The following is a 25,111-nucleotide window of genomic DNA, read 5'->3' as shown; positions in this document are numbered from 1 at the left end:
GTCTTTGCCAAGCTTGTTGAAGGTCATTCTCCTCCGGTGAACTTCGAGATCAATGGGCGGCACTACAACAAGGGGTACTATCTAGCTGATGGCATCTATCCGAGATGGTCGACATTTGTGAAGACGATCTCAAACCCTGTGCCAGGAGGGGGTTTGCGAAGGTTCAGGAGGCTTGCAGGAAGGATGTCGAGCGGGCATTTGGTGTGCTCCAATCTCGATTTGCTGTTGTCCGGTACCCCGCTCAGACCTGGTCGAAAGATCAAATGTGGGAGATTATGACTTGCTGTGTCATCTTGCACAACATGATCATCGAGAGCGAGCAAGAAGACCCAGTGTTTGACACTGAAACATACTACAGGCAGGGTCCTCTAGCCGAAGTTGATCACCAGCTACCGGCAACCTGGACTGCCTATCTCAGTATGCGTCAGGAGATCCGAGACCCACAGGTGCATCATCAACTGCAGCAAGATTTGATAGAGCATCTATGGAGGCTCAAGGGCGACGCCGGGCGCGACGTGTGATGAAATATGAGTTTTTATTTGTTGAATTATATAATTTGTATTGAACTATTTGTTGTTGTACTATTTTGTTGAAGTATTTGATATTTCTGTGATGAAATATGTGACAAAAAAATTTATGTGCATAATTGAACGCCGAACAACGGTGAACCACGCCGAATATGGGCCTACTGTCGCCCATATGGGCCCTTTATTCGCCGAAATGGGGCTGAAAAGTGGGCCAATATCGGCGCCTGGGGGCGAGCTGGGGCGACGACTGAGCGTGAAACCGGCCCCAGCGCCAATTGTATCGTCGGCTCGCCCCCAGGGGGCGATTTTTATGCGTCTTGGGGAGGCGAACGGCTGGAGATGCTCTTAGGCCTCCTTTGGTTCATAGGACTTTTGTAGGAATTATAAATGGTATAAACTTTGTATGAAAAATTTCTTTGGAGCCTTTTAGTTTTAGGAATGGATTCATATTCCTTTTTTTAGAGAAAAGGTATAAAGCCCAATTTTAAATTAATGAAGCCATCAACCGACAAGGGATATAGTGGTGTTGATTACATGGATACAAACTTGGAATGTGTAAGAAATGCAGACAACAAGAACTAAGATGCTAACTAGAGAGGCCCAAACACAGCAGCCACTGAAGAAAACAACAGACTCAAGTCTAAGGTGAACTCCACGTCGAAGAGGATCATCGCGAGCAGATGCCGTAGAGGCGCACAAGTGTAAGTGCATCTAGTGCCACCCCTAGTTGGTTTTGGAGTATTGACGACAAACCTAGTTGAGGGACTAATGTGTTTGTGAGAATTGCAGGATAACACAGGTAGAAGTCCCTCATTGATTCGGTTTTCCTACGAGAGATGACCCCTAAAAATGTATGAAGACATTAAAGTCAAAGGTGGTATGTGAAGACATTCACATGAAAGACTATGACAAGAGAAGACACCGCATGAAGACTATGGAGCGCGAAGACTTAGATTTTTCGTAGTTCTTTTTCTTCTTTGTTGAGTCATAGGAACCACCGTACTGTTAAGTGGGGTCCAAGAGAACCAGTCAGAATGACTGAAGTGATGCTTAACTAAAATCCTATGTCTTCGAGTGAAGACTATGAGAGCGAATCTTGTTCAGAATTGGACAAGTCAGCTTTGCTTGTAGCCCAAGTAAAGTTGCCGTGTGTGTTTGAAATCTGATCGTTGGAACACGTGTCAGTTCCTTAGTGACCTAGGGTCATTTCAGGCAAATCAGGTCGGGTTGCCTAGTGGCTATAAATAGCCCACCCCCTACAACCATAAACGGTTGGCTGCTCAGAGTTAAAGTACGGCTTTTGTCGTTTGAGAGCAACCCACCTCGAAGCCTTTGAGAGAGAATTCCTTGAGAGGATAAAGCCCTAACCACCCAGAGCCAAAGAGTGTTAGGCATCACTTAAGTCTTCTTGTCTGTGTGATCTGAAGACTTATTACACTTGAGGACTGTGAATCCTCCAGTCGGTTAGGCGTCGCGTTCTGAGCATCCAAGAGTCATTGTGGATCGCCGGTGAATGAAGTCTATGAAGGTTTGGAAGTCTACCTTGAAGACTTACCGGAGTGATTGGGCGAGGTCTGTGTGACCTTAGCTCAAGGGGAATACGGTAAGGACTAAGTGTCCTGAGCTGCGTGCTCAGGACTAAGTGTCCAGGACTGAGTGTCCTCAGATTTAAATACCTATCCGCCCTAACCAGATGTACAACTGTCACCGCAGTTGGAACTGGTCTACCAAACATTTGTCTTCATCACGCACACTGGTTCTATTCTTCTCATTTCTTTATTTACAGTTGGCTCTTGTGAAGTCAGTGCTTATTTGCTTTGTCTATTTGTCTTCATTGTGTACCTGATCCTTACTGCCTAGCTGCTATTAGTCATTGTGGTTTCACTTCATTGAATGCTTGACTATGGTCAGCCTAGTGTAGTCTACCTTCCGCTGCATGGTAATAGGTTCATTTCTATCATTTTTCTTCGAAACTTCCATGTTTTGAAGACTTTCATAAAAATCGCCTATTCAACCCCCCCTCTAATCGATATAACACACTTTCAATTGGTATCAGAGCGAGGTACTCCCTTGTTCTGTGTGATTTTGGTTTAACCGCCTGGAGTTTTAGTTATGTCGACCACAGGTATGAAGACTGTGTCATGCCCCATCTTTGACGGTCACGAGTATCCCAAGTGGAAGGCCATGATGAAGAAGCGCCTCATGGCAACAAACAGAGAGTTGTGGACCGTCACTGAAATTGGTCTGACCGATCTGTGCAAGATGGCGGAAGCTGATGACATTCGCAAGTACACTCTTCTCAATCTCACGGCGAAGGACGTCATCTGCTCCTGTCTATCTCAAAATCAGTTTAGGAATATCATGCATCTCGATCATGCGAAGCTCATCTGGGACCGTCTCTCTGAGGTCTATGAGGGTCATCGAACTCGTCATGATCCTCGGTTCGAGGACTTTAAGGAGTCTCTCAAAGCATGACATTCGAAACAGAATCATCATCTTCTGCATCATGCCTTATGGAAAATGATGCTAAGGTAATTGAATGCTATCTATCTAAATCCAGTGATGATGAATCTGGTGATGAATTTGGACCCATCTATGCAAAACTTGCTTCCCTTGTCACTAAACAATAGAAAGCTATGAAACATATTCAAAAACTGTTAGACAAAAGCGATGACCTGTTGGACGCTGAAATGACTCGATCTCAGTCCTTAATTGAAGACATAAAAAATCTTCATATTAAGTATGAGGAACTTGAAAGTCGTCATGAAACGCTCTCAACAACTCATGAAGAACTCGAGAAATTGAGAGCGGCTCATGAAGATCTTCAAAAGGAAAATGAGTCACTTCGCGCCGAATAGATCAGTTCAGCTCAGGAAGGATTTGAACCACCATGTCTTAAATGCCTTGAGCGTGATAACTCTACTTCTGTTGCTAATTGTTCTACTGCTGCCAATGTTGCACTCTCTTCAACTGTTGATGTGGTAACTAACCCCTCTGCTGAGGATACCACTGCTATTGCTGATGAGAATGCTAGGTTGAAGACATTGCTTGAAACAGGGATGTACAAAAGTCTCAAAGGGCATCAGACACTATGTGATGTCCTCAAAAGGCAGATCCTGAACCGAAACCCTAGGAAAGAGGGTGTCGGGTTTGAAAGGAAAATGAATGCTGATGGCTCTTACTGGAAACCTGAGCAGTACCCCAAAACCACATGGGTTGCTGCAAAGAATTCAGCAGATCCATCCACCCTATCTGGCTTCACTTGTGCTAACCCCATTGTTATTGATGAATCCTTTGATGCAAACTATAAACTGTTTAAGAATCAGAATGGTGAAGTGTTTGACAGGTATATGGTACTAACTGCAGGAATGGACCGCCTATGAAGAAGATCTGGGTGCCGAAAAGGTGTTTGGAGAATCTTCCTGTGAATGTCATCATGACACCACAGGTGAAGAAGACAAACCCCAGACCACAGGCTTCATACGGTCCAAGGGCTTCATACAGACAGAAGACTCACCTGAGTCACACTAACGCAAATGTTTTGCAGGGAAGCCATACTCAGGCCTATGAATATGAGCGTGTTTCATCAAACCGCCATGTTCATAAGACCAAGAACTATTCTGCTTATTCTTATGAATACTATTGTCCACCTGCAAGACTTTTTGCTAGGGCTCCAAAGCCAAAGTTCTCAGATGCTGCACTTAGACTCATTGCTTCGAAGCCACCCCTGAAGATGTGGGTGGCTAAGAAAGCTTAACTCTCTTTTGCAGGGAAAGGTCTCTAGCCGAAAACCAAAATCATCTGACACTATTGCTAGGGACCTTAAACATCTTGTAGGGCGCAAGATCAAATGCCCAAATGATCTTACTATGTACTTTGTTTCTGAATCGCTTGCAACTTGCCCTATCAGTCCTAATATCGATCTAAGCTTTAATAATTCACTGGTTCGTCAAATGTTTTTGCTTCACAATTCTCTTCGTGAAGCCTATCCCCCTATCTACACTGTAGGGTACGACACCAGCTGCTTCAGAATGGATTATTGATAGTGGGTGTACAAATCACATGACTGGCAAGCGAAGCCTTCTCATGGACTCAACTTTACGTCCATCTGACAAAAGTCACATCACATTTGCTGACACTGGTAAAAGCAAGGTATTGGGTCTAGGTAGAGTTGCAATCTCAAAGGATCAACACATGGATAAAGTCATGCTTGTTGAATCCCTTGGTTTCAACTTAATGTCTGTCTCAATGCTTTGCGATTTAAACATGATTGTGATGTTTGGAAAATATAGTTGCCTTGTACTAATGGAATCTGACAAGTCTCTAGTGTTTGAAGGGTATCGAAAAGATGATTTGTATGTTGTAGATTTCTCAGCAGAACCACAACTTGCAGTATGTCTTCTAGCAAAAACTTCTGAATGCTGGCTCTGGCATCGAAGGTTAGGGCATGCTGGCATGAGGAACCTCCACACCCTTGCAAGGAAGAAGCACGTCATAGGCATCGAGGGCGTCAAGTTCAAGAAGGATCACTTATGCGGTGCCTGTGAAGCAGGAAAGATGACGAGGGCCAAGCATCCCTCGAAGACAATCATGACAACAACTCAACCCTTCGAACTGCTACACATGGATCTCTTTGGTCCCACTCATTACTCAACTCTTACTACTACTGCTTGTCTCTATGGCTTTATCAATGTTGATGATTATTCAAGATATACTTGGGTGCATATAATTCTTTACAAGACTGAAGTGCAGGATGTCTTTAGACGCTTCGCCAATCGAGCAATGAACAACTATGGTGTCAAGATAAAGCACATCAGAAGTGACAATGGCACCGAATTCAAGAACACTGGCCTAGATACATATCTTGATACTTTGAGCATCACACATGAATTCTCAGCTCCGTACACGCCACAGCAGAATGGCGTCGTCGAACGCAAGAACAGAACACTTATTGAGATGGCTCGGATGATGCTTGATGAATACAAGACTCCAAGAAAATTCTGGCCTGAAGCCATTGACACTGCATGCCATATCATCAACCGTGTTTCTCTTCACAAGCTTCTGAACAAGACATCCTATGAGCTCCTTACTGGCAAGAAGCCAAATTTCAGTTACTTCAGAGTATTCGGCGCCAGGTGCTGGATCAAGGATCCACATCACACTTCAAAATTTGCACCAAAAGCACATGAGGGTTTTATGCTTGGATATGGAAAGGATTCGCACTCCTACAGAGTCTTCAATCTCTTTCATTATAAAGTGGTTGAAACAGTGGATGTGCGGTTCGATGAGACTAACGGCTCACAAAGAGAGCACCTGCCAAATGTGCTAGATGAAGTTTCATCCAGTGAATCAATCAAACTTATGGGAACTGGAGAAATCATGCATTCTGAAGCTCAACCTGAAGAGGAACTTATCATCTCCGCACCTGATCAACCTGAAGACAATGCTCAGCCTGAAGACAATCCCTCTAACAATGACAATGATCAGCAAGAGCAAAATCTTCGTCCTGTACATCCTCGTGTTGTAAATGAAGTGCAGATTGAGAGAATAATTGATAGCATCAAAGCACCAGGTCCACTCACTCGTTCAAGGGCAACACAGCTAGCAAATTTCTGTGGGCACTTCGCATTCGTCTCAATAAAAGAATCCAAGAAAGTTGAAGAAGTCTTCATGGAACCTGAATGGATTCAAGCTATGCAAGAAGAGCTTCAACAATTTGAGCTGAATAATGTATGGGAATTGGTTAAGCGCCCTGATCCTCGGAAGCACAATATAATAGGCACCAAATGGATATATCGCAACAAGCAAGATGAGCATGGTCAAGTTGTCAGAAACAAAGCTCGTCTCGTTGCTCAAGGATACACTCAAGTTGAAGGGATTGACTTCGATGAAACATTTGCTCATGTGCCTAGACTTGAAGCCATACGCATACTGCTGATCTATGCAAATCATCATAACATACTTCTATATCAAATGGGTGTGAAGAGCGCTTTTCTCAATGGCAAGATTGAAGAAGAAGTGTATGTTGCACAATCGCCTGGCTTTGAATATCCAAAACATCCTCGCATGGTGTACAAGCTCAACAAGGCATTGTATGGCCTCAAACAAGCCCCTCGGGCTTGGTATGACACACTTAAAGACTTCCTGAAGAGCAACGGCTTCAAATCTGGTTCCCTCGACCCCACTCTCTTCACGAAGACATATGATGGTGAACTGTTTGTGTGCCAAATATATGTGGATGACATTATCTTCGACTGCACCAATCAGAAATACAGTGAAGAGTTTGGATATATGATGCAAGAGCAATATCAGATGTCCATGATGGGTGAGCTAAAGTTCTTCCTTGGTCTTCAAATACGTCAGCAACGCAACGACATCTTTATATCTCAACAGAAGTATCTCAAAGATTGCCTGAAGAAGTTTGGTATGCAAGACTGCAAAGGCTTCACGATGCCAATGCCAGCCAAACATCATCTGGGTCCCGACGACAATGGTAAAGAGTTCGATCAAAAGGTATACCACTCCATGATTGGTTCTTTACTTTATCTATGTGCATCTAGGCCAGATATTATGCTTAGTGTTTGCATGTGTGCTCGATTCCAAGCGGCACCAAAGGAATTGCATCACTTAGCTGTGAAGCGAATTCTTCGATATTTGGCTTACACCCCAACTCTAGGATTATGGTATCCAAAGGGCTCAGAGTTTGATCTGGTTGGATTCTCAGATGTTGATTATGCTGGTGACAAGGTGGATCACAAGTCTACATCAGGCACATGTCATTTTCTGGGACGTTCACTTGTATGTTGGTCTTCAAAGAAGCAGAACTGTGTATCTCTCTCCACTGCTGAATCTGAATACATTGCTGCTGGATCTTGCTGCGCTCAGCTTCTGTAGATGAAGCAGACACTCAAAGACTATGGCATCCATATGAAGCAAGTGCCACTCTACTGCGACAACGAAAGCGCCATCAAGATTGCCAACAACCCAGTTCAGCACTCGAAGACAAAGCACACTGAAATTCGTCATCACTTCCTCAGAGATCAAGTTGTGAAGGAAGATATTGATATCATACACGTCAGCACTGAAGAGCAATTGGCAGATATCTTCACCAAGCCCTTGGATGAGAAGAGATTTTGCAAGTTACGGTGTGAGCTAAATATATTGGAATCCTCAAATGTCCTGTGATCAGGCACACATCCTGACACTTATGCATATTGATGACTTAGGTGTGCAACACACGAAGTAAAGTATATCTTCAATCAATGAAGACATACATTCTAAGTGTGAATACATTAATGTGGAATTTGACTTCGGAGCGCCACGATAATTGTGCACCGTGTCTGGGTCTAATACTTCCTATACGGTGGGTAACGACACCACCAAATTCTTCTGTTTGAAGTATTTTACCCATGGCGTTGCATTTGCTATGTCTTCACATTTGGTTTGGCTTCAATCTCAACCTGTCTTCATGATTATCTTCACTATGTTGATTATATATACTAGTGTTCTATCGTCTACAGCATTCACTTATAGCTATGTCTTCTTGTTGAATCTTTTAAACTAAGTGAATGTGATCGGACCCTAACCTTTCTATGCTTTCTATCTCAAACTCTATCTCTCCAAATCATATGCATTCTCTTGAAACTGTCGAATGTCTTCTCTGCGTCCTTGTCAGTAGAAGATACAGAGACAAACATTAAGTCCGCTTTCAATGCTAATTCCTTCACCTGAAACCCGAAGAAGTGGGAACGACCACCCGACAATCCAGGCGTGCGTGGGAACGTGGAACAACCTCCGATATGTTGCATCATGGCCACGTGTTCTTCAGATGTGAATCGCCAGGGGCACCTGTGTAATAACGTTGTGCCGTCCCTGTCCCTATAAATACACGCCTCACCACAGTCATTATTCTTTCTTCCACTCTCGCACGAACCCTAGCGCCACCGCTAGCCCTCGACGACGCCGGCGACGAAGCGCTTAGCTGCCGTGACCTCTCCGACGCCGTCTTCACGCCGGCCGCGGACATCGTCTTCTCTGCCGCCGCCATAGGTGACCTCCGTCGTCAAGTTAAGGCACGGACGATCGAACTGCTCGGCCTCCTCTTCCACTCCGTCTAGCAGTTCTTTGTGTGGTAAATAAAACTTCCTTTTTACGGCCCCTTTGATCCGATAGATTCGTCACTTTCTACCACAAGCAGTTTCTGTTCACACAAGTTGGATCTATTTCATACTGCATCTCATAATATGCCTAGTATGTTCACTTATGCTTCACAAAGTAGTTAGATTCCTCACTTGTACTGATCCGTGGATTCGTACAAATCTGGAACCAACTCCTTATCTATGAGTGAATGTCTTCGCACGATGAGGTCAATGTCTTCTAAACTGATTTATCTTCAAAATCTTCTGAGAATGCATATGACCTCTTCCCCTTCCCTCGCACCTTAATGCTGTCACAGGTACATGTCTGTGGGAGAATCCCTTGGTTCTCATAGTCTGTATTCATTTGCAGAATTCTTACAGCATCATATAAATTCTCCCGAAGCCAGTTCCCGTTTGTCCAGCAAGCGAAAGCCTTTGAAGCCTTTGAACGTATTGAAGCCATTCAGTTTAAAGTTCATGGCTGCAGAGAAATCAGCAAGGAAGGGTGGCAGAAAGCGTCGAGGTGAAACATCAAGAGATCTGCCCGATGACCTCTCAAAGCTGTACAAGACAGATCCAGAAGAGGATTACAATCAGCGCAAGACACGAATCCAATGGATTCGACGATATTGGGCAGAATAGTGGTATAAGTACAGGTTTGTGACCAAGGAATATGCTGAGAAGAATGCCATCAAGCGACCATGGGGAGACATCCTATATAGAAATCTTTAACCCAGGTCTAGAAATGAAGCCATTGAACAAAGCTTCTATCCCTGCATGGTCCGTGGACCACAACCTGCGGATGCTGACCCATCATCATTGCTATGGTGTCGCGACGACAATCTGTTCAAGCGCAACTTCCAGTTTGCCCAGAATTCGGCGAAGCAGAACAAGAAGTCTTTGGGACCAGACTTCAACCCTGGCCCTTCTGCTCCCCGTGCCGATGGCACCCGGGAAGCTGAACCCAATCTTGTTGGGCCCTTCTACAACCTGGAAGGTCTCATCACTCATATCGTGGTTCAAGGGACAGCCGTGGATGAGCATGCAGATGACGCTAAATCTGATGAAGCGCCTGCACCGCCGAAGCCAAAGAAACTGAAGCAGCCTAAAGCTTCAAAGCCTGTCTCAGCACCAAAAATATCACGGGCGAAGCCACTGGCTACTACACCTCCTGAAGACAGTGTGCAGTCTGAAGATTTGTCACGCATCTCCAAGCCCTCGAAAGTCAAGATGCCTCTGCAACACACCAGCCAAGAACTGACTGCTGCTGCTATTCTGCGCAACGATACCATCGATCTGTCCAGCGATGAAGATCTTGCAGATGACGCTCTTGAGCAACTGATCAAGAGCAAAGAAGAAGCAGAAATCTTCAATAATTTGCCTCTCTTTAACGTGGCAATCATCCATAACTTCATTGATAAGTGGTTTGACACGCCCAACCTCACCTTTGAAGATCTGCAACTTCCGGTTGGCCTCAGTGTTGCCTTCCATGGCGCCATTGCTTCAGAGCTAGCTATAGCCCAGCACATCGTTGAACTGAAGCAAAAGATCGACTTTGAGAAAGCTCAGTTTAAGAAGCATGTGGCCAAGCTCAGCGTGCAAGAGGTCAGGAACTTCAAGATCATGTTGCACGAGCTCAAAGAAGCCTTTCTCAAGAAGCGTGAAGAAGCTCAAGGTTCTCGTGAGCGCATGAAGAGCCTGGCTGACAAGTGTGTGCAAGCCTACAATGAGGCTGAGAAGCGCAAGGCCCTTGGTCGTCCTAGCATCGACCCCAAGATGGCTGCAAAGAAGAAGAATAAGCCCGTTGTGGCCGAACCCGACGCACCAAGGCAGGAAGCACATCCTATTGTCTTCCCAGCCAGCATGACTGGCTCGAAGCCAAAGGCCAGGTCAACCGCTTCAGAACTGAAGAAGACGAGGACTGCTGAGGCTGAAGCCAGAAAGAGGAAACATCCTGAAGCCTCTGCTGCTTCTCCCTCCAAGAAGAAGCGCAATACCAAGAAGGATCGGGCTGCTCCCACAGAGCCCTTAGTTGTTGAACCTATCTACATGGTTCGCCCTGCCGCTGAACATCAAGAGCGCCAACTGACTGTCCATGAGCCTGCTTCCACGAAGGCTCATGAAGTTGAAGACATTCCAGCAGCTGATCCCACTGCTGCTGAAGACATTGGTCACCATGACAATGTTGACGATGATGTAGTTCTTTCTCTGATCGAGCACCAACAGGTATCATCGTCTATGCTTACGCACAGCGAACTCATCAGCATTGGTCGTCCTCTGACGCCAATTGCTCAGGATGCATCATGGGCTAATCACCCACAACAACAAGACACACCACCCCGGCAAGAAGAAGAAGACGACTTTGAGGACCAGCCAACTCCATCTCCAAAGGCGTCGCCAGCGTTCCGCAGGCTTCGCAAAGGATCAAGGTCTCAAGTCCCTCTTTCCAGCATTCCAGAAGGAGAAGTGCCTCACCAATCTGTTGCACGTCAAGTGTTTCCAGATGCCACTCCTACTGTGACTGAATCCGAAGCCAAACTGGCTGAAGATGTTCCGGCTGCATCAGCCGATGAAGAAGAAACCCTGAAAGTGCGCTATATCGACTAGAGGGGGGGTGAATAGGCGATTTTTATGAAAGTCTTCAAAACGTGGAAGTTATGAAGACAAACGATAGAAATAAACCTATTACCCTGCAGCGGAAGGTAGACTACACTAGGCAAGCCATAGTCAAGTATTCAATAGAGTGAAAGCACAATGACTAATAGCAGCAATGTAGTAAGGATCAGGTAGGAAGATATTATGAAGCCAAACAGAACACGCAGTCACTCAGTGAAGATAAAAGATAGTGCAATCATACAATGACTTCACAAGGAGTAACAGTAAGTAAAGAGAAGGGAAGGATGAAACCAGTGACTCGTTGAAGATAATGATGTGTTGGACCAGTTTCAGTTGTTGTGACAACTGTACGTCTGGTTAGGGCGGCTAGATATTTAAACCTGAGGACACACAGTCCCGGACACCCAGTCCTGAACACGCAGCTCAGGACACCCAGTCCTCACCGTATTCCCCTTGAGCTAAGGTCACACAGACCTCGCCCAATCACTCTGGTAAGTATTCAAGGTAGACTCCCAAACCTTCACAGACTTCGTTCACCGGCAATCCACAATGTCTCTTGGATGCTCAGAACGCGACGCCTAACCGGCTGGAGGATTCACAGTCCTCAAGTGTAATAAGTCTTCAGATCACACAGACAAGAAGACTTAAGTGATGCCTAATTCTCTTTGGCTCTGGGTGGTTAGGGCTTTATCCTCGCAAGGAATTCTCTCTCAAAGGCTTCGAGGTGGGTTGCTCTCAAACGACAAAAGCCGTATATTAACTCTGAGCAGCCAACCGTTTATGGTTGCAGGGGGTGGGCTATTTATAGCCACTAGGCAACCCGACCTGATTTGTCCGAAATGACCCTGGGTCACTAAGGAACTGACACGTGTTCCAACGGTCAGATTTCAAACTCACACGGCAACTTTACTTGGGCTACAAGCAAAGCTGACTTGTTCGACTCTGGACAAGATTCGCTCTCATAGTCTTCACTCGAAGACATAGGTTTTGGTTAGGCATCACTTCAGTCATTCTGACTGGTTCTCTTGGACCCCACTTAACAGTACGGTGGTTCCTATGACTCAACAAAGAAGAAGAAAAAGAACTACGAAAGATCTAAGTCTTCGAGCTCCATAGGCTTCATGCGATGTCTTCTCTTGTCATAGTCTTCAATGTGAATATCTTCATATACCACCTTTGACTTCAATGTCTTCATACATTTTTAAGGGTCATCTCTCGTAGGAAAACCGAATCAATGAGGGACTTCTACCTGTGTTATCCTGCAATTCTCACAAACACATTAGTCCCTCAACTAGGTTTGTCGTCAATACTCCAAAACTAACTAGGGGTGGCACTAGATGCACTTACAATCTCCCCCTTTTTGGTGATTGATGACAAACTAGTTGAAGTTTTCAACAGGGAATATAATATGTGAAATTGTAAATGATAAGGAATTGTCTTCATAAGTTGCAAGGGCTGCCCCTGAAGATGTGCATATAAGTAATTTGCTTTTGGAATGCAAATGCACATGGCAGGTTGTGCTTGTGGAGATCCTCTTCAACTTATGATGACAATCCACTATGCATGTGAAGTTATGTGAAGATAATGACATGCATAATGGAAAATGAACGTCTGCAAAATGATCTAAGTGCGGAATTTATCGTTGCACATGCAGAATTTATCATCGCATCACAAAATGGCAAATAAGTAGCAGACGACCATCGAGTTTTAAGTGTTGCAACTCAAAGAACCAAATGTATCAAAACGAGAGTTGTAAACACGAAGCAAAATATAAAGCACCCGCCCATTTGGACCCGCTTGAAGACTATCAAACTCGTATGCTTCTCCCCTTTTGTCAGTAAGGACCAAAAAGGTTCGAAGACATAGAGCATCTACTCGTTCCCATGAAGAGTGGGTGAAGTAGCAGGGTCGTCGGTGGTGTTTGGCGGTGCAGAAGAGCTTGGAGTAGTGTCGAAGCGTGCTGAAGAAGGCGGCGGTGAAGTAGCATCGTCTTCATCCTCGATCACTCTGGCATTTACAGTTGCAGCAGAGGAAGAGAACTCAGAGTCTTCAAGAGATGGAGTTCGTCGCAGCACTGCCCTTCGAGGAGGTGTGGAGTCAAACTTGAAGCACTCAGAGAAGCCATCCTCTTGAAGATCATCTTCAGAACACATCAGCGTCAGCCCTTTCCATGTGCGTCGAGAGGTTTCATGGGCAACAAAGGCATTCTTGGTGGCAAGATTACGAATGCGATTAACATCCATCAAGAGGCTTTGCATTTGACGCTTCAGCCAGTCATGATGTCGATCCTGTTTCTAATGAAGAGCCACAAGAAGCTCTCGGTCATTGAGAACACGAGTGCGCTTCTTGGGTCGTGGGGCAGTTGTACTGTCAGTGGCTTCAGTGAGAGCAGGATGCGGTGCACGTGTAGTGCCAGCCAAAGGATACACACGAGTGACTGCTTCAACTCCTTCAATGTTCTGAGAAAAACTTTGATGCTCTGCATTCTGAAGACTTAGAGGTTCCTTGGCAGGCTCAGGATAGATGGTTTTAATAGACATATCCACATCAGGCAGAAAAATCCGATGATTGCGAGCAGATGGCTGATATGAGATAGCGGAGTGAAGTTTGATCAGCCGCATTACCCATGGGGCGTAGAACTTCAAGCCAAACAGATCAGAGCCTGATGCAGCAAGTTGGCGAATGAAGAAGTCCTGTGCATTGAAGCATTTTCCATGAAGAATATAGAAGACCAAAGTCTTCATTGCACCTTCCAGCTTGGCATGTGGAGAGTGCCCTTTGATGGGCCAAAGAGTTCGCCTTATGATATGATAAATAGTCCTTGGCAGATACTCTAGGTCTTCAACAAAGAACTCTTTGGGATATGCAGCATCTTGGGGTAATGGCTTCATCATACTGAGCATCTGACTCATGTTAGGTTCAAGCTTCTGAAAGATGCTCTCCACAGCTTCACTGTGAAGTTGACAGCCAGATTCGTAGAGATCACCGGGAGTGGGTAGACCAGTGAGCTCAATGATGTCAAAGGCTTTGGCTTCGTGATGAACGTTTCCTGTCATCCACTCCAGGACCCAAGTCTTCGGATCTCTGTTATACCCGTGGATGTGAAGTGTGGCATAGAATTGGAGCAGCAACTCTTCATTCCAATGCTCTTGGTCAGTGACGAACGGCAATAACCCAACCTCTTTGAAGCAATCTAGAGCTTCTTCCAGACAGGGCAGACCAGCTATGGCTTCAATGTCAAGACGCTTGTGGGGGAAGATGCAACCTTGATTGTATAGAATGCAGGAGTAATAGCTTCGCTGCGGATAGCTCCAGAACCGATCAGATAATATTCTTTCCCTTGAGTAGGGGTTCCTGGAGCTATTGAAGAATGTGTTGTCTGCTCTGAAGCCATTGATATTGAAGGATCCAGGTGCTGATGCAGGACCTGGGAACCTGGGCAATCTTGGGATTGGCTTCTGTACCTGAGGCCTGTGCTCAACATGATAGCCGAACTGAGGACCGGCAGCAGGCGCGGGAACAGAAGCAGTGGGATCAGTGGCTTCACTGGCTTCTGGTGCTTTTGTTGGTGAGGGCTCCACATTAGCTTCAGCCATGACAACGTCAGTGGCTTCATTGGTGTTGGTGGTGGCAGCCTCAAGATTTTCAACCTCCACTTGACGAGCTGGAGGGTCGGTCACAATCACATTCTCCTCGAGAACCGCTTCTTGGTGGGACAAGGGAGTAGCAACTTGTGGGACTTCTTCTTCATCGGCTGATGCAGCCGGAATGTCTTCAGCAGATTCAGCTTCAGACGCAGAGACTGGAGGCCTTGGTCCTTTGTGAAGCGTGCGCAACGCAGGCGACGCCTGTGTAGTTGGAGTTGGCTGGGCCTCAAAGTCTTCTTCCTCTTGTGGGCGATCAGCCCATGAAGCATCCTGAGCAATTGGCGTCAGAGGACGACCAATGCTGATGAGTTCGCTGTGCTCGAGTTGAGGAAGGACTGCACCATCTTCTACATTTCATGGTGACCAATGTCTTCAGCAGCGATGGGATCAGCTGCTGGAAAGTCTTCAGCTTCATGAGCCTCTGTGAAAGCAGGCTCATGGATTGTCAGTTGGCGTTCAGCGTCAGGACGAACCATGAAAATGGGTTCAACAATCAAAGGCTCTGTGGGAGCAGCCCGTTCTTTCTTGGTCTTCCTCTTCTTCTTGGAGGGGGCGGTAGGAGAGGCTTCAGGATGTTTCCTCTTCTTGGCTTCAGCCTCAGCAGTCCTTGTCTTTTTCAGCTCTGAAGCGGTTGACTGGCTTTTTGGCTTCGAGCCAGTCATTCTAGTTGGGAAGACAATGGGATCTGCTTACTGCCTTGGTGCGTCGGGTTCAGCCGTAGTGGGCTTCTTCTTCTTCTTTGCAGCCATCCTGGGGTCGATGCCAGGACGCCCAAGGGCCTTGCGCTTCTCAGCCTCATTGTAGGCTTGCACACATCTGTCAGCCAGAACCTTCATGCGCTCACGAGAACCCTGAGTTTCTGCACGTTTCTTGAGAAAGGCTTCCTTGAGCTCGTGCAGCATAATCTTAAAGTTCTTCACCTCTTGCACGCTGAGCTTGTCCATATGCTTCTTGAACTGAGATTTCTCAAAGTCAATCTTCTGCTTCAGTTCAACAATGCGCTGGGCGATAGCTAGCTCTGAAGCAATGGCGCCATGGAAGGCGATACTGAGGCCAATGGGTAGTTGCAGATCTTCGAAGCTGATGTTTGGCGTGTCAAACCACTCATTAATGAAGTTGTGAATGATGGTTACATCAAAGAGAGGCAGATCATTGAAGATTTCTGCTTCTTCTTTGCTCTTGATGAGTTGCTCAAGAGCGTCATCTGCAAGATCTTCATCACTTGACAGATCAATGGCATCATTGCGCAGAATGGCTGCAGTTGTTAGCTCTTGGCCGGTGTGTGGCAGAGGCATCTTGACCTTCTGGGGCTTGAAGATGCGTGACAAATCTTTAGACTGCACACTGTCTTCAGGAGGTGCAGTTGCCAGTGGCTTCGCCCGTGAGATTTTTGGAGCAGAGGCAGACTTTGAAGCTTTAGGCTGCTTCTTTGGCTTCGGCGCTGCAGGCGCTTCATCTGATTCAGCGTCATCTGCAGGCTCATACACGGCTGTCCCTTGAACCAAGATATGGGTGATGAGACCTTCAAGGTTGTAGAAAGGACCGATGACATTGGGTTCTGCATCACGTGTGTCGTCAGCCCTTGGAGCAGAAGAACCAGGGTTGAAGTCTAGTCCCAATGTCTTCTTGTTCTGCTTTGCTGAGTTCTGGGCAAACAGGAAGTTGCGCTTGAACAGAATGTCGTCACGACACCATAGCAGGGACGATGGGTCAGCATCCGCAGGCTGTGGTCCACGGACCATGCAGGGATAGAAGCCTTGTTCAATGGCTTCATCTCTAGTCCTGGGTTGAAGATTTTTGTAGAGGATGTCTCCCCATGGTCGCTTGATGGCATTCTTTTCAGCATATTCCTTGGTCACAAATCTGTACTTGAACCACTGTTCTGCCCAATAGCGTCGAATCCATTGGATTCGTGTCTTGCGCTGATTGCAATCCTCTTCAGGATCTGTCTTGTACAGCTCTGAGAGGTCATCGGGCAGATCTCTTGATGTTTCTCCACGACGCTTTCTGCCACCCTTCCTTGCTGATTTCTCTGAAGCCATGAACTTTAAACTGAAAGGCTTCAATACATTCAGAGACTTCACAGGTTTTCGCTTGCTGGACAAACAGGAACTGGATTCGGGAGAATTTATGTGATGTTGTAAGAATTCTGCAAATGAATGCAGACTATGAGAACCAAGGGATTCTCCCACGGACATGTACCTGTGACAGCATTAAGGTGCGAGGGAAGGGGAAGAGGTCATATGCATTCTCAGAAGATTTTGAAGATAAATCAGTTTAGAAGACATTGACCTCATCGTGCGAAGACATTCACTCATAGATAAGGAGTTGGTTCCAGATTTATACGAATCCACAGATCAGTACAAGTGAGGAATCTAACTACTTTGTGAAGCATAAGTGAATATACTAGGCATGTTATGAGATGCAGTATGAAAGAGATCCAACTTGTGTGAATGGAAATTGCTTGTGGTAGAAAGTGATAAAGCTATAGGATCAAAAAGGCCGTAAAAAGGAGGTTTTATTTACCACACGAAGAACTGTTAGACGGAGTGGAAGAGGAGGCCGAGCAGTTCAATCGTCCGTGCCCTAACTTGGCGACGGAGGACACCTACGGCGGCGGCGGAGAAGGCGATGTCCGCGGTCGGCGTGAAGACGGCGTTGGAGAGGTGGCGGCAGTGAAGCGCTTCGTCGCCGGCGTCGTCGAGGGCTAGCGGTGGCGCTAGGGTTCATGCGAGAGTGGAAGAAGAGATAATGACTGCTGTGAGGTGTGTATTTATAGGTACAGGGGCGGCACTACGTTATTACACAGGTGCCCCTGGCGATTCGCATCTGAGGAACACGTGGCCATCATGCAGCATATTGGGGTTTGTTCCATGTCCCACGCACGCCTGGATTGTCGGGTGGTCGTTCCCACTTCTCCAGGTTTCAGGTGGAGGAATGAGCATTGAAAACGGACTTAATGGTTGTCTCTGTATCTTCTGCTGACAAGGACGCAGAGAAGACATTCGACAGTTTCAATAGAATGCATATGATTTGGAGAGATAGAATTTGAGATAAAAAGCATAGAGAGGTCAGGGTCCGATCACATTCACTTAGTTCAAAAGATTCAACAAGAAGACATAGCTATAAGTGAATGCTGTAGAGGACAGAACACTAGTATATATATATCTATATAATCAACATAGTGAAGATAATCATGAAGATATGTTGAGATTGAAGCCAAACCAAATGTGAAGACATAGCAAATGTAACGCCATGAGTGAAACACTTCAAACAGAACATTTGGTGGTGGCGTTACCCACCGTATAGGAAGTATTAGACCCAGACACGGCACACAATTATCGTGGCGCTCCGAAGTCAAATTCCATATTAATGTATTCACACTTAGAATGTATGTCTTCATTGATTGAAGATATACTTTACTTCGTGTGTTGCACATCTAAGTCATCAATATGCATAAGTGTTAGGATGTGTGCCTGATCACAAGACATTTGAGGATTCCAAGATATTTAGCTCACACCGTAACTTGCAAAATCTCTTCTCATCCAAGGGCTTGGTGAAGATATCTGCAAATTGCTCTTCAGTGTTGACGTGTATGATATCTATGTCTTCCTTCACAACATGATCTCTGAGAAAGTGATGACGAATTTCAATGTGCTTTGTCTTTGAGTGTTGAACTGGGTTGTTGGCAATCTTGATGGCGCTTTCGTTGTCGCAGTAGAGTGGCACTTGCTTCAGATGAATGCCATAGTCCTTAAGTGTTTGCTTCATCCACAGAAGCTGAGCGCAGCAAGATCCAGCAGCAATGTATTCAGATTCAGCAGTGGAGAGAGATACACAGTTCTGCTTCTTTGAAGACCAACATACAAGTGATCATCCCAGAAAGTGACATGTGCCTGATGTAGACTTGCGATCCACTTTGTCACCAGCATAATCAGCATCTGAGAATCCAACCAAATCAAACTCTGAGCCCTTTGGATACCATAATCCTAGAGTTGGGGTGTGAGCCAAATATCGAAGAATTCGCTTCACAGCTAAGTGATGCGACTCCTTAGGTGCCGCTTGAAATCGAGCACACATGCAAACACTAATCATAATATCTGGCCTAGATGCACATAGATAAAGTAAAGAACCAATCATGGAGCAGTATATCTTTTGATTGAACTCTTTACCATTGTCGTCGGGACCCAGATGATGTTTGGCTGGCATTGGTGTCGTGAAGCCTTTGCAGTCTTGCATACCAAACTTCTTCAGGCAATCTTTGAGATACTTCTCTTGAGATATGAAGATGCCGTTGCGTTGTTGTTGTATTTGAAGATCGAGGAAGAACTTCAGCTATCCCATCATGGACATATGATATTGCTCTTGCATCATATATCTAAACTCTTCACTGTACTTCTGATTGGTGCAGCCGAAGATAATGTCATCCACATATATTTGGCACACAAACAGTTCACCATCATATGTCTTCGTGAAGAGAGTGGGGTCTAGGGAACCAGGTATGAAGCCTTTGCTCTTCAGGAAGTATTTGAGTGTGTCATACCAGGCCCGAGGGGCTTGTTTGAGGCCATACAGTGCCTTGTTGAGCTTGTATACCATGTCAGGATGTTTTGGATTTTCAAAGCCAGGCGGTTGTGCAACATACACTTCTTCTTCAATCTTGCCATTGAGAAAAGCACTCTTCACATCCATTTGATATAGAAGTATGTTATGATGATTTGCATAGGCCAACAGTATGCGTATGGCTTCAAGTCTAGCCACGGGAGCAAATGTTTCATCGAAGTCAATGCCTTTCACTTGAGTATATCCTTGAGCAACGAGACGAGCTTTGTTTCTGACAACTTGACCATGCTCATCTTGCTTATTGTGGTATATCCATTTGGTGCCTATTATATTGTGCTTCCATGGATCAGGACGCTTAACCAGTTCCCATACATTATTCGGCTCAAACTGTTGAAGCTCTTCTTGCATAGCTTGAATCCATTCAGGTTCCATGAAGGCTTCTTCAACTTTCTTGGGTTCTGTTATTGAGACGAATGCGAAGTGCCCATAGAAATTTGCCAGCTGAGTCGCCCTTGAACGAGTAAGCGGACCAGGTGCATTGATGCTATCAATTATTCTCTCAATCTGCACTTTATTGGCAACACGAGGATGTACAGGGCGAAGATTTTGCTCTTGCTGATCATTGTCATTGTTAGTGGGATTGTCTTCAGGCTGAGCATTGTCTTCAGGTTGATCAGGTGTGGAGATGATAAGTTCCTCTTCAGGTTGAGCTTCAGAGGGTATGATTTCTCCAGTTCCCATTAGCTTGATTGATTCGCTGGATGGAACTTCATCTAGCACATTTGGCAGGTGCTCTCTTTGTGAACCGTTAGTCTCATCAAATCGCACATCCACTGTTTCAACCACTTTATAAAGAAAGAGATTGAAGACTCTGTAGGAGTGCGAATCCTTTCCATATCCAAGCATAAAATCCTCATGTGCTTTTGGTGTAAATTTTGAAGTGTGATGTGGATCCTTCATCCAGCACCTGGCACCAAATACTCTGAAGTAACTGACATTTGGCTTCTTGCCAGTAAGGAGCTCATAAGATGTCTTGTTCAGAAGCTTGTGAAGATAAACATGATTGATTGTATGGCATGCAGTATCAATGGCTTCAGGCCAGAATTTTCTTGGAGTCTTGTATTCATCAAGCATCGTTCGGGGCATCTCAATGAGTGTTCTGTTCTTGCGTTCGACGACGCCATTCTGCTGTGGCGTGTATGGGGCTGAGAATTCATGTGTGATGCCCAAGGTATCAAGATATGTATCAAGGCCAGTGTTCTTGAATTCAGTGCCATTGTCACTTCTGATGTGCTTTATCTTGGCGCCATAGTTGTTCATTGCTCGATTGGCGAAGCATCTGAAGACATCCTGCACTTCAGTCTTGTAGAGGATTATGTGCACCCAAGTATATCTAGAATAATCATCAACAATAACAAAGCCATAGAGGCAAGCAGTAGTAGTAAGAGTTGAGTAATGAGTGGGACCGAAAAGATCCATGTGGAGCAGTTCGAAGGGTCGAGTGGTTGTCATGATTGTCTTCGAGGGATGTTTGGCCCTCGTCATCTTCCCTGCTTCACAGGCACCGCATAAGTGTTCTTTCTTAAACTTGACACCCTCGATGCCTATGACATGCTTCTTCTTTGCAAGGGTGTGGAGGTTCCTCATGCCAGCATGCCCTAGCCTCCGATGCCAAAGCCAGCATTTTGAAGCCTTTGCTAGAAGACATACGGCAAGCTGTGGTCCTGCCGAAAAATCTACCATGTACAAATCATCTTTCTGATACCCTTCAAACACTAGAGACTTGTCAGATTCCATTAGTACAAGGCAGCGATATTTTCCAAATATTACGATCATGTTCAAATCGCAAAGCATTGAGACAGACATTAAGTTGAAGCCAAGGGATTCAACAAGCATGACTTTATCCATGTGTTGATCATTTGAGATTGCAACTCTACCTAGACCCAATACCTTACTTTTACCAGTGTCAGCAAATGTGATGTGACTCTTGTCGGATGGACGTAAGGTTGAGTCCATAAAAAGGCTTCTTTTGCCAGTCATGTGGTTGGTACACCCACTATCAATAATCCATTCTGAAGACGCTGGTGTCGTACCCTACAGTGCAGTTAGGGGGATAGGCTTCACAAAGAGAATTGTGAAGCAAAAACATTTGACGAACCAGTGGGTTATGAAAACTTAGATCCAGATTAGGACTGATAGGGAGAGTAGCAAGCGATTCAGGAACGAAGTACATAGTAAGACCATTTGGGCATTTGATCTTGCGCCCTACAAGATGTTTAAGGTCCCCAACAATAGCGTCAGACGATTTTGGTTTTCTGCTGGAGACCTTTCCTTGCAAAAGAGAGTTAAGCTTTCTTAGCCACCCACATCTTGAAGGGTGGCTTAGAAGCAATAAGTCTAAGTGCAGCATCTGGGAACTTTGGCTTTGGAGCCCTAGCAAAAAGTCTTGCAGGCGGACAATAGTACTCATAAGAATAAGCAGAATAGTTCTTGGTCTTATGAACATGGCGGTTTGATGAACCGCGCTCATATTCATAGGCCTGAGTATGGTTTCCCTGCAAAACATTTGCGTTAGTGCGACTCAGGTGAGTCCTCTGTCTGTATGAAGCCTTTGGACCGTATGAAGCCTGTGGTCTGAGGTTTGTCTTCTTCACGTGTGGTGTCATGATGACATTCACAGGAAGATTCTCCAGACACTTTTTCGGAACCCAGATCTTCTTTATAGGCAGTCCATTCCTGCAGTTAGTACCAATGTACCTGGCAAACACTTCACTATTCTGATTTTTAAACAGTTTATAGTTTGCATCAAAGGATTCATCAATGACAATGGGATTTGCACAAGAGAAGCCAGATAGATTGGATAGATCTGCTGAAGATTCCTTTGCAGCAACCCATGTCGTTTTGGGGTACTGCTCAGGTTTCCAGTAAGAGCCATCAGCATTCATTTTCCTTACGAACCCAACACCCTCTTTCCTCGGGTTTCGGTTCAAGATCTGCTTTTTGAGGACATCACACAGTGTCTGATGCCCTTTAAGACTTTTGTACATCCCTGTTTCAAGCAATGTCTTCAACCTAGCATTCTCATCAGCAATAGCAGTGGAATCCTCAGTAGAGGGGTTAGTTCCCACATCAACAGTTGAAGATATTGCAACAGTAGTAGCAGTAGAACATTCAGCAACAGTAGTAGCATTATCACGCTCAATGCATTTAAGACATGGTGGTTCAAATCCTTCCTGAGTGGAACTGATCTGTTTGGCGTGAAGTGACTCATTTTCCTTTTGAAGATCTTCATGAGCCGCTCTCAATTTCTCAAGACCTTGCTTCCTTTGAAGATAATCATAGGAAAGCTTTTCATGAGTTGTTGAGAGCGTTTCATGATGACTTTCAAGTTCCTCATACTTAACGTGAAGATTTTTTATGTCTTCAATTAAGGACTCGGATCGAGTCATTTCAGCGCCTAACAGATCATCGCTTTTGTCTAACAGTTTTTGAATATGTTCCATGGCTTTCTGTTGTTCAGTTGCAATTTTAGCAAGTGTTTTGTAGCTGGGTTTTGAACCACAATCAGAGTCATCGTCACTGGATGTTTGATAGTGAGTAGTGCGTGTGTTTACCTTGGCACCGCGTGCCATGAAGTAGTAGGTAGGAGCGGAGTAGTCCTTGTCATTTGCATCGGTGTCGGTGATGAGGTCATTGTCTTCAGTGTTGAAGATGGACTTGGCAACGTATGCTGTAGCCAGACTTGCGACGCCAGAATCGGACTCCTCCTCAGACTCCACCTCCGCCTCCTCAGAAGCGGACTCCTCCTCTGAATCCATTTCTTTGCCAACAAACGCACGTGCCTTGCCAGATGAGCTCTTCTTGTGTGATGAAGACTTTGAAGAAGACTTGGAAGAAGACTTTGAGTATTTCTTCTTCTTCTTGTCGTCAGAGTCATATTCCTTGCTCTTCTTCTTCTTTTTGTTCTCATTGTCCCACTGCGGACATTCAGAGATGAAGTGGCCGGGTTTCTTGCACTTGTGACATGTTTTCTTCTTGTAGTCATGAGCAAAAACTTCATCATTTCTTGAGCTTGATCGGGAAGACTTTCTGAAGCCTTTCTTCTTGGTGAATTTTTGGAACTTCTTCACAAGCATAGCAAGTTCCCTTCCAATGTCTTCAGGATCATCAGAACTGCTGTCAGATTCTTCTTCAGATGAGGAGACAGCTTTTGCCTTCAAGGCACGAGTTCGCCCGTAGTTTGGACCGTAGATATCTCTTTTCTCAGAAAGCTGAAACTCATGTGTGTTGAGCCTCTCAAGTATGTCAGACGGATCGAGTGTCTTGAAATCAGTACGTTCTTGAATCATCAGGGCTAGGGTGTCAAACGAACTGTCAAGTGATCTCAGTAGTGTCTTGACGACTTCATGCTTGGTGATCTCAGTAGCGCCAAGGGCTTGAAGCTCATTTGTGATGTCAGTGAGTCGATCAAATGTAAGCTGGACATTCTCATTGTCATTTCTCTTGAAGCGGTTGAAGAGGTTGCGAAGGACACTGATTCTCTGATCTCTCTGGGTTGAGACGCCTTCGTTGACCTTGGAGAGCCAGTCCCAGACTAGCTTAGAAGTTTCCAAAGCACTTACGCGGCCATACTGTCCTTTGGTCAGATGACCATAGATGATATTCTTGGCAGTAGAGTCCAGTTGAACGAACTTCTTGACGTCAGCAGCAGTGACACCTTCTCTAGCCTTGGGAACGCCGTTCTTGACGACATACCATAGGTCGACGTCAATGGCTTCAAGATGCATGCGCATCTTATTCTTCCAGTAGGGATATTCAGTTCCATCGAAGACGGGGCACGCAGCGGAGACTTTGATTATCCCTGCAGTCGACATAGCTAAAACTCCAGGTGGTTAAACTGAATCACACAGAACAAGGGAGTACCTTGCTCTGATACCAATTGAAAGTGCGTATATCGACTAGAGGGGGGTAAATAGGCGATTTTTATGAAAGTCTTCAAAACATGGAAGTTATGAAGACAAACGATAGAAATAAACCTATTACCCTGCAGCGGAAGGTAGACTACACTAGGCAAGCCATAGTCAAGTATTCAATAGAGTAAAAGCACAATGGCTAATAGCAGCAATGTAGTAAGGATCAGGTAGGAAGATATTATGAAGCCAAACAGAACACGCAGTCACTCAGTGAAGATAAAAGATAGTGCAATCATACAATGACTTCACAAGGAGTAACAGTAAGTAAAGAGAAGGGAAGGATGAAACCAGTGACTCGTTGAAGATAATGATGTGTTGGACCAGTTTCAGTTGTTGTGACAACTGTACGTCTGGTTAGGGCGGCTAGGTATTTAAACCTGAGGACACACAGTCCCGGACACCCAGTCCTGAACACGCAGCTCAGGACACCCAGTCCTCACCGTATTCCCCTTGAGCTAAGGTCACACAGACCTCGCCCAATCACTCTGGTAAGTCTTCAAGGTAGACTCCCAAACCTTCACAGACTTCGTTCATCGGCAATCCACAATGTCTCTTGGATGCTCAGAACGCGACGCCTAACCGGCTGGAGGATTCACAGTCCTCAAGTGTAATAAGTCTTCAGATCAGACAAGAAGACTTAAGTGATG

This window comes from Triticum urartu, chromosome 3, assembly GCF_003073215.2.
Source record: "Triticum urartu cultivar G1812 chromosome 3, Tu2.1, whole genome shotgun sequence".
Taxonomy (NCBI): domain Eukaryota; kingdom Viridiplantae; phylum Streptophyta; class Magnoliopsida; order Poales; family Poaceae; genus Triticum; species Triticum urartu.
Note: the sequence above shows the minus strand (reverse complement) of the source record.